Genomic DNA, 9,492 nt, shown 5'->3' on the forward strand with positions numbered 1-9,492 from the left:
TCTGCTACATAGTCCCTCAGGAAATCTAGTCACCCCTTTCCATGCAATCACCCACATTCCAAGTTCCCTGGAATCCCCTATCCTCAGTGATCCATCACTTGATAAGGATTCCTCACATCAGAAGATACAAAACCAAGGCATATCTCTTCCTCAAAACCATCATATTGGTCATAGAATTCTCATGGAAATCAATGGACACTATTGGGTACCTATGTCTCACAATGACCCTGCTCTTGAAGTGCTTTACCAGCATACTGCTACATGTTCCAATTTATTTTTTCGTTGTTGCTAATGCTCGCATTTGATTTTGGCCACTCAACCAGACATGTTCATGCATTCATGTTCCAAGCACATAATTTCCAATAGATTAAAAATAGATTGAAATAACTTCAAATCATACCTCATTGATAGCTCGTTAATAAGCTACACTTGCAATCCTTTTTACTTCCTGTCACAACAAGTCAAACTAGCATCTTTTACCAAATAAACATGCACATAAATATCACATCAGGTTAGCTCAAAACATAACCATCATTTATCAAAATCATAAATCACATGTACCCATCATAAACTAGAATCGTAGATCACTTGTAATCATCATAAAGCAGAATCATAAATCACATGCATAATAAAACTGAGATGAAACACTGATACTTATCCTTTAATCAATCCTTAGCTTCTACCTTTGTCCTTATTCTATACACATTCTAAATCGGTTGCCACACCCAACAAACACTTAGTGCCTTATCCTCAACCATGCACACATACACATGGCATACATCCCACACATAAAACCACACACGACATAAAACACCATGCAATGCATGCACCTACACCTGACATACAACACATACACCAACACCTAGTGTACAACACAACACATACATACACCTACACTCGGTGTACGACAAAAGAAATATTCATACACATAGTACAACACAATGAATGCATGTGTCATGATACCATGACTACACCATGCACATACATAATACTGCATGTACACAACACAACATGTATGACATGCACATAATACCACACGTTCACTAGTACCACTTGTACATTGCACCGCCTGCACACCATGTGCATAAAATCACATGTACACGGTACCACCTACACAACGTGTACACGAAATCACATGTATACTGCACCACCTGCATAACATGTACACAATGCCACATGTACAATGTTTACACAATACCACATGTACATAGTACCACATGCACGACATGTACGTGACTGTTAGGCCCCTATACTACTAGTGTAACCCCTTATTGTTATTAGTACAACCCACTTATTATATTGATGTACCCATGTAGTGCCCATATTGTTACTGTTGTGCCACATAGAAGCCCACTATTATTATTATTGTGCCCTTACATTATTATTGTTAGGTCAGCTCTAATTATGTTATGACCCCTTAGAATCCTATATATATAAAGGAGGTCTTTTCATTTGTATCATCCAAGAATTGCTCATTTATGTAATGTAAAGGAGGTTGCCCCCTTGAAGAGGCTGAATTATAAGGCGTTGATCTATCTTTTCTATCTTTTCTTGAGCTGGTTCCATAACATTTGGTATCAGAGCTTTGGATTCTAGGGTTTCGCTACTCCAAACAGGTCATCGTGGCATTTTCGCTATAACATTTTTTCTGTGATATTTCAGAAGCTAAAAGAAAAACCCATTCGATAAGAAATCACGCTGAATCTTGGGTCCGAATTTCAGAGCTGTTCGCACTATATTTGCGGAGATATGATCTGAGGAAGTTAGTCTTTTTGCAGACTCCTGAATTACATTCCAAACAGGTGACCTAGGGAAAATCGTCATAACATTCTCTTTGAGAATTGGATTGAAATTTCGTAAGAAGGTATAGAAAGAGGATGGACTTTAGTTTCTTCTATATATTTTTCAGAGCCAAAGGTCGAAACAGTGACACGTGGCACTTCATACAAGTTCGCTCTTCTGGAAAGGTCTATAATCAAGTCATCTTGGGAGATTGTGCATAACTCTTTCTTGGAGAATCCAATTTGAATCAGACTGGTGGCATTAGAAAGAGGATGCAAAGGGCTACTATAGATCATAATTTCAAAACTTAAAGATCCGAAAGTACAAAGTTACCGTCGTTTCAAGATCGAGCTCCTAAAATCAAGGAAAAGCAAGACGAGGAAGTTTGATGGCAAGGATCCGGTAAATTGGATACTTCAGATCGAGCAATATTTTGATCGACATGGTGTACCACTGTTACAAAAGGTATGTATTGCATCTTCATATTTAGAACCGGATCAATTTTTATGGTATGAAGGGCTTTGTTCTCGTAAACAACTTGTTACGTGGTCAATTTTCACGGAGGAAATGATAGCACATTATGAGGATACAAAGAGCAACACCTTCTTTAGAGCAACACCACAACAATTGGAAAGAGTAAAAGGGCTTTGTGACATAGTGGAAAGCAAAATTATGGAAACCAGGAAGCATACCCCTCACCACTATAAAGATGGAAGTGTTGTTTCTCCTGGCCTTCCACAACCTACAAGGGTTACACCACAACAATTGGAAGAAAAAAGAGAAAAAGGGCTTTGTTACAATTGTGATAGCAAATGCACTAAAGGTCATAAGTGTGCTGAGAAGAAATTATTTTACATAGAATATGAAGAGGAGGAAGAAAAGGATCAAGAAACATCAAAAGAAGAGGATATACGCCAGGACCCCACCCCAGAGGAAGAAGAAATGAATCAGACCATATCTTGTAAAGCATTGGCAAGAATTACCACTCCTCAAACTCTCAAGATAGGAGGACATATCAAGAAGAAAAAGGTGCAAGAAGTGAAAGATCACATCGAGAAAGAAGAAATGAATCCAACCATATCTTGTAACTCATTGGTCGAAATTACCACTCCTCAAACTATCAAGATAGAAGGACATATCAAGAAGAAAAATGTTCAGGAAGTGAAAGATCACATCGAGCATCAAGAAATGAATTTGACCATATCTTGTAAAGGATTGGAAGAAATTACCACTCCTCAAACTCTAGAGATAGAAGGACATATCAAGAAGAAAAAGGTTCAAGCAAAGAAAGATCACATTGAGCATCGACAACAAGTTCTCCAACTTTTAAAGGATAGCGCCACTTCGGTGCAAAATCAAACGAAACAATAGGTAGATCAACATCATAGTGAAAAATTTTTTGATGTAGGTGATTGGGTATTTTTACTGCTACAGCTCAAGCAAGCTATTTATGAGAAGGAAATGTTGGCAATACTACATGCACTTAAAAAATGGCGATCTTATCGAATGGGAAGACTCTTCAAGGATGGGGATGTGGAAGCATTGTTTTGTGCTATTTCTATTATCCAACCAGATTGGATAAACGAAGCAAGGGATGAATGGAAGAAGGACAAAGAAGTATAGCCACTTATTAAAAAGTTGCAAAAGATCCCAATTCAAACAATATTGCCAGAAATTGAAGAGGAAGGAAAAATCATACTGGAACCGGGAGTAGTCACAGAAACAAGAACCTGACAGCTACGAAATCGGTCAATTTCAGAGTATCTCATCAAGTGGAAGAACTTACCCGCTGAAGATTCCACATGGGAGGACAAGAATTTTATACAGAAGCATCAAGAACTACTCAAGCGTTGAGGACAACGCTTTTTGAAGGAGAGGGGCATGTTAGGCCCCTATACTACTAGTGTAACCCCTTATTGTTATTAGTACAACCGACTTATTATATTGATGTACCCATGTAGTTCCCATATTGTTACTATTGTGCCACATAGAAGCCCACTATTGTTATTATTGTGCCCTTACATTATTATTGTTAGGTCAGCTCTAATTATGTTATGACCCCTTAGAATCCTATATATAGAAAAGAGGTCTTTTCATTTGTATCATCCAAGAATTGTTCATTTATGTAATGTAAAGGAGGTTGCCCCCTCGAAAAGGCTGAATTCTAAGGCGTTGATCTATTTTTTCTATCTTTTCTTGAGCTGGTTTCATAACAGTGACACCACATGTTGTTGGGTTGTGTTATATTCTTTCCACGAAAAGCCTACGTAGTTACCCAGGGGGTTAGAGGGGGGGTAGAGCCCGCCCTTCATTGCATCGATTTCACAACGGGGGGGTCACAGGGAGTTTGAGGGGGGTGGGTAGGCCCCCTCTACAGCATCTGGGGCAGCGCCCTGTGGAAATTTTTTTTGGACCCTATATTAGGTTGCGCAGACCTACCTATAGTTTTGGATGCGGTGGTTTTCAATTCATGGTTTTGGACGCGATGGTTTTCTGACACAGGAGGTTGGTGAAAACAAGGTGAAGTCTTCAAAATAGAATATTGGTTACTTTAGAACCAATTGGGTGCTTTCAGCGGATTCTATTTGTGGATCACTTTACACTAAGGGTCCCCACTTTTCCACTAAAAAGGTCAGTCCCACGTTGACTTTCCCTTTATAAACAACACTTTGCTCTGTGCAATTGATCTCATTCAATCAAATCTGACAGTTGATATTAAACCCGATAAACAACACAATTCAGTGATTGCTTATCGCCGTAGATCTCATTCCATCAAATCCGATGGTCAACACTCAACCTGATCAACAAAATACTTCAGGATCACTCTACGTCATTGATCTCCTCTCTCCAGATCTAACGATCGTCATTCAACCCGATCAATAAACAGTTCGATCTTTGTCTACTGTTGATCAATGCATGCTAGATCCAATGGTTCACAAGGATATCAATTGAACCACTTGCACGAAGAATATCTGCCCGATAAAGCGATTTTCTCTCTCCACCCGAGTGCTATGTGTCGCTTGGTTAGTGGAATTGGGTGACTACCCCGAAATACCACTTACAACCTTTCTTCCACCAGATAACCACCTTCACTGTTTAAAACCCGCCTTTACAATATAACCACATGCATTAACTTAAACTTAAGTAAAGTGCTTAATGAAGGTTTTAACACTTAACTCCAAGATTAACCCTTAACACTAAATGACCGTGATTTAGTGTTAAACACATAAAAATTTAAATTTACATTTAAAGTGTTAAACAAAGAAAATACCTGGTTAACTGTCTAAATGCGGATACACGGAGTTAAACGAGAGTCCACACTAGGGATAACATACAAATACAAACTAAAACAATTTCATTAATATAATATCGGTTATAGAGTCTTGGCCCTCTCGGCTCAATTACAACGATTTATCTGACTTCTATCTCAATCTCAAACCCCTATCTATCACTCAAACTCTCGCCTCTCACTCAAACCTCAATCATCTCAACTCAGCTAATCTTTTTCCATTACATTTTTTTCCTCTTTTATGAGTCAAACTCTATTCTAACTGCACTAACAACTCGATCTCTATTTTGATCAATCTAACAATCAAATCTCTATTCTTAAGCTCTATTACACACCTATGCTAACAACTTAGCCTTACTCCAAAATAAGACAATTTCCTAACTATTACAATAATGAAGTAAAACTCATCTTCGAGATATCCAACCCTCTATACCAAAACTGACATTTTTACCACTCAAGTCATGAAATTCAACTCTTTTAGCCACAACATGTGAACAAACAATCACATTGTTGGCTAAGTCCAGATGCTCCTGCATCAAACTATTGGGGAAGAAAAGAATCATCCCTTATATTTTCAGGGTTTACTCCATACTTCTGCAACTCTACTGTTATCAACCAACTAGCATCCTCCACTAGCTATCCTTTCCATTTGACTAGATATTGAAAAATAAACATGTCCTCTAGTTCCTTTTGACACTCTCTTCTCCAAAACAACTTCCACCTATTTCTTAATTGTCTTTGGCATCTTTTCTTCCCAGTTCAAAGTTTGAACTTCATCTTCTGTAGTTCCCTCCTGTAGCTCTGTCTCTGTCTCTTTGTATGGATACAAATCTGCAACATTGAAGATAGGTGATATTCCAATTCCTTTGGTAATTCAATTTCATAAGCATTACTTGAAAACTTTCTCACAATTATAAATGGTCCTATCTTTTTCATTTTTAGTTTATTGTAAGTCTTAGCAGGAAATCTTTCTTTTCTCAAATACACCATCACTAAATCTCCCACTTGAAATTATTTCTCTCTTCTTTTCATATCAACTCTCTGTTTGTATTTGTCATTGCTTTCCTGCAATCTACCTTTGACATTTTCTTGTAGTCTCTGCATCTTCTCTACAAACTCTTCAGATTTTGCACTTCTTGTCCCCTGTTTACCAAAATTTCTAAGCTCATACACACCTCTTGGATTCATCCCAAAAACAATCTAAAATGGACTCATTCTAGTACTTCGGTTTGGAGTGTCATTATAAGAAAACTCAGCCTGAGCTAGTGCTAAATCCCACTGCTTAGGACTTTGATACACTAAACTTCTCAATATGTTCCCCAAGCTTCTGTTTACCACTTTGGTCTGTCCATCTGTTTGAGGATGGTATGCTGAACTAAAACTAAGGTTAGCTCCTAGTTTCTTCCAAAGAGTTCTCTAGAAATGCCCTACAAACTTTGTATCTCTATCAAACACAATACTTACAGGCAATCCATGTAATCTTACAATTTCTGAAAAAAATAGATTAGCAATATGTGTTGCATCACTAGTCTTCTTACATGCAATGAAATGTGCCATCTTGGAAAATCTATCTACCACAACATAAATAGAATCATTCCCCCTTTGAGTCTTAGGTAACCACAAAACAAAATCTATGCTAACTGCATCCCATGGTCTATCTGGTATTGGAAATGGTTGGTACAATCCTTTTTTTAGCTTCTCCCTTTAGCATGCTGACATATCCTGCACTTCTCAACAAATCTCTTAACATCAGTCTGCATCTTTGGCCAATAGTAAAAAGCATTTTCTTGAGCAAAGGTTTTGTCTTGTCCAAAGTGTCCAGATAATCCTCCACTATGTTTCTCCTTTATTATGTTTTCCCTCATAGAACATTTGGGAATGCACAACTTGTTGCCTTTAAACAATAAACCTCCTTGGATAAGACAATCTAACCACTGACTTCTGTTATGAACTATTGGATTTTGAATTGTTGTATAAATATATTTGAAATCTACATCATCTTTATACATTTCGACCATTTCTTCAAATCCTACAACACCAACTTTTAATTCTTGCATAATAAAATTTACCCTGCTTAAAGCATCAACAACTTTGTTTAACTTACCACTTGTGTACTTTATCACAAAAGTAAATCTCTACAAAAACTCTACTCACTTGGCATGTTTCTGGTTCAATTTTGGTTGGTTGTTTATGAACTATAATGCATGATTGTCAGAGTACAATATAAACTCCTTTGCTAGCAAATAATGTCTCCACTTCTTTAAGGATTATACAATAGCATAAAATTCTTTGTCATAAGAAGAATAATTCTTCTTAGATTCATTTAGTTTCTCACTAAAGTATGCTATTGGTCTTTGTTCCTGACTCAAAACTACTCCAATTGCAACTCCACTAGCATCTGTTTCAACTTGAAATACTTTTTCAAAATCATGTAAAGCCAAAACTGGTTTCTCTGTTATTTTCCTCTTCAGCAAATTAAAATTCTTGTCTGCTGCTTCTATCCACTTGAATGGTTGATTAGTCTCCTTGATTGTTTCAAGAATTGATGCACAAATCTGACTAAAACCTTTAATAAATTTCCTATAAAAACTTGCATGACCATGAAAACTTCCTAACTCAAATACATTCCTTGGAATAGGCCAGTTCCAAATTTCTTGGACTTTCTCTGGATCCATTTACAACCCCTCTTTAGAAACTACAAATCCCAAGTAAATTAATTCTTCTTTCATGAAACTACATTTCTTCGGAATTATCAGTAGTTTCTCTTTTTGCAGGGTTCTTAAAACCAATTTAAGATGCTCTAGATGTTCTTCTTTAATTCTACTAATGACTAGAATATCATCAAGATAAACAATAACAAACTTGCCTGCATATTCCTTCAAGACTTCATTCATCAATATCATGAATGTGCTAGCTGCATTAGTGAGTCCAAAAGGCATCACTAACCACTCATACAACCCACTATTTGTTTTAAATGCAGTCTTCCATTCATTTCCTTCTCTAATTCTTATTTGATGATATCCACTCTTAAGATCTATATTAGTAAAATACTTTGACCCACTCAAACAAACCATCAAATAATCCATTCGTGGTAAAGGAAATCTATATCTGATAGTGATATTGTTTATGGCTCTGGAATCTGTACACATTCGCTATTCACCCCCTTTCTTTGGACTGAGTACTATTGATACATCACATGGACTAAGAATCTCTTTGATTAGCCCCTTATCCATCAGTTCTTGCACTTTTCTTCCAACTTCTGCATTCTCTTGAGGAGTTAGTCTGTAAGCTACTTTGTTTGGCAAACTTGCTCCTGGTATTAGATCAATGTGCTGGCTAATACTCCTGATTGGTGGCAATGCATTTGGAAACTCATCCACAATAATATCAGCAAAATCATTCAACAGGATTTTGATTTCTTCAGGTAAATCATCTAAGTTTGTGGAAGTCAAAATTACCTTAGGTCTCCCTATGACAACAAAATGCATTTCTTCACCTTTTCCAACCTCTTGCAACAACTCCTTTCCACTCATCAGCATAACACTGTTTCCAGGTGCTCCTTTGTCAGCTTCATCCTTCAATGGCAGTAGTGTATGTTTATTTCCATCCTTCTCCAGAGTATAAGTATTTTTTCTCCCATCATGAATAGCTTTCCGATCAAACTGCCAAGGTCTTCCTAGAAATACATGGCATACATCCATTGGCATTACATCACACAATATCACATCTTTATAAGTACCAATCTGTATCTCTACCTTGCATTGTTCTGTTACAATGATCTGATGTCCTTTATGCAACCATGACACTTTGTAAGGAGTAGGGTGTAATGTCTTCACTAATCCTAGCTTGTCCACCATCTCTGTAGAAACAAGGTTATCAGTGCTTCGACTATCAATTATCACTTTACAACACTTACCTTTGGATTTTCATGTAGTTCTGAATATACTCTTCCTCTGAGCTGGTTTTCCAATCTCTTTCTCTACCTTAAGCAATGCCCTTTTCAACAACAGGGATTCTCCTACTTCAAGTGATTGTTCCTTGTCTTTAATTTGAGGTTTTCCTTCCTTTGCCTCAGCCACATTCACATTCCTTTGACTTGTTGTTTTATTATGAGGACAGTCCCATGATCCATGTCCCCATTCTCCACATATGTAACACAGAATATCTCTTCCTCGGCCTCTTCCTCTGGGTTCAAATATTCCTCTGTTAAAATCTCCCCTCTGTGGTGGTCTACTACTTGAACTTCCTACTTCATGCTAATGTTGTTGACCCCTTGGTCTAGTAGTTCCTCTACTTCTTACTGAACTTCTTCCTCTATTCCTATGATTTTATTTTCTCAACATCTTCTCTTCTGCCTTCAAACCTGCTTGATAGGCATCTTCAATAGTCTTTAGACTTAGCAAGATGATCTCATCATGTAT

Source organism: Pinus tabuliformis, chromosome J, assembly GCF_031772625.1.
Source record: "Pinus tabuliformis cultivar Carrire ecotype Pingquan chromosome J, CPIR1, whole genome shotgun sequence".
Lineage (NCBI taxonomy): Eukaryota > Viridiplantae > Streptophyta > Pinopsida > Pinales > Pinaceae > Pinus > Pinus tabuliformis.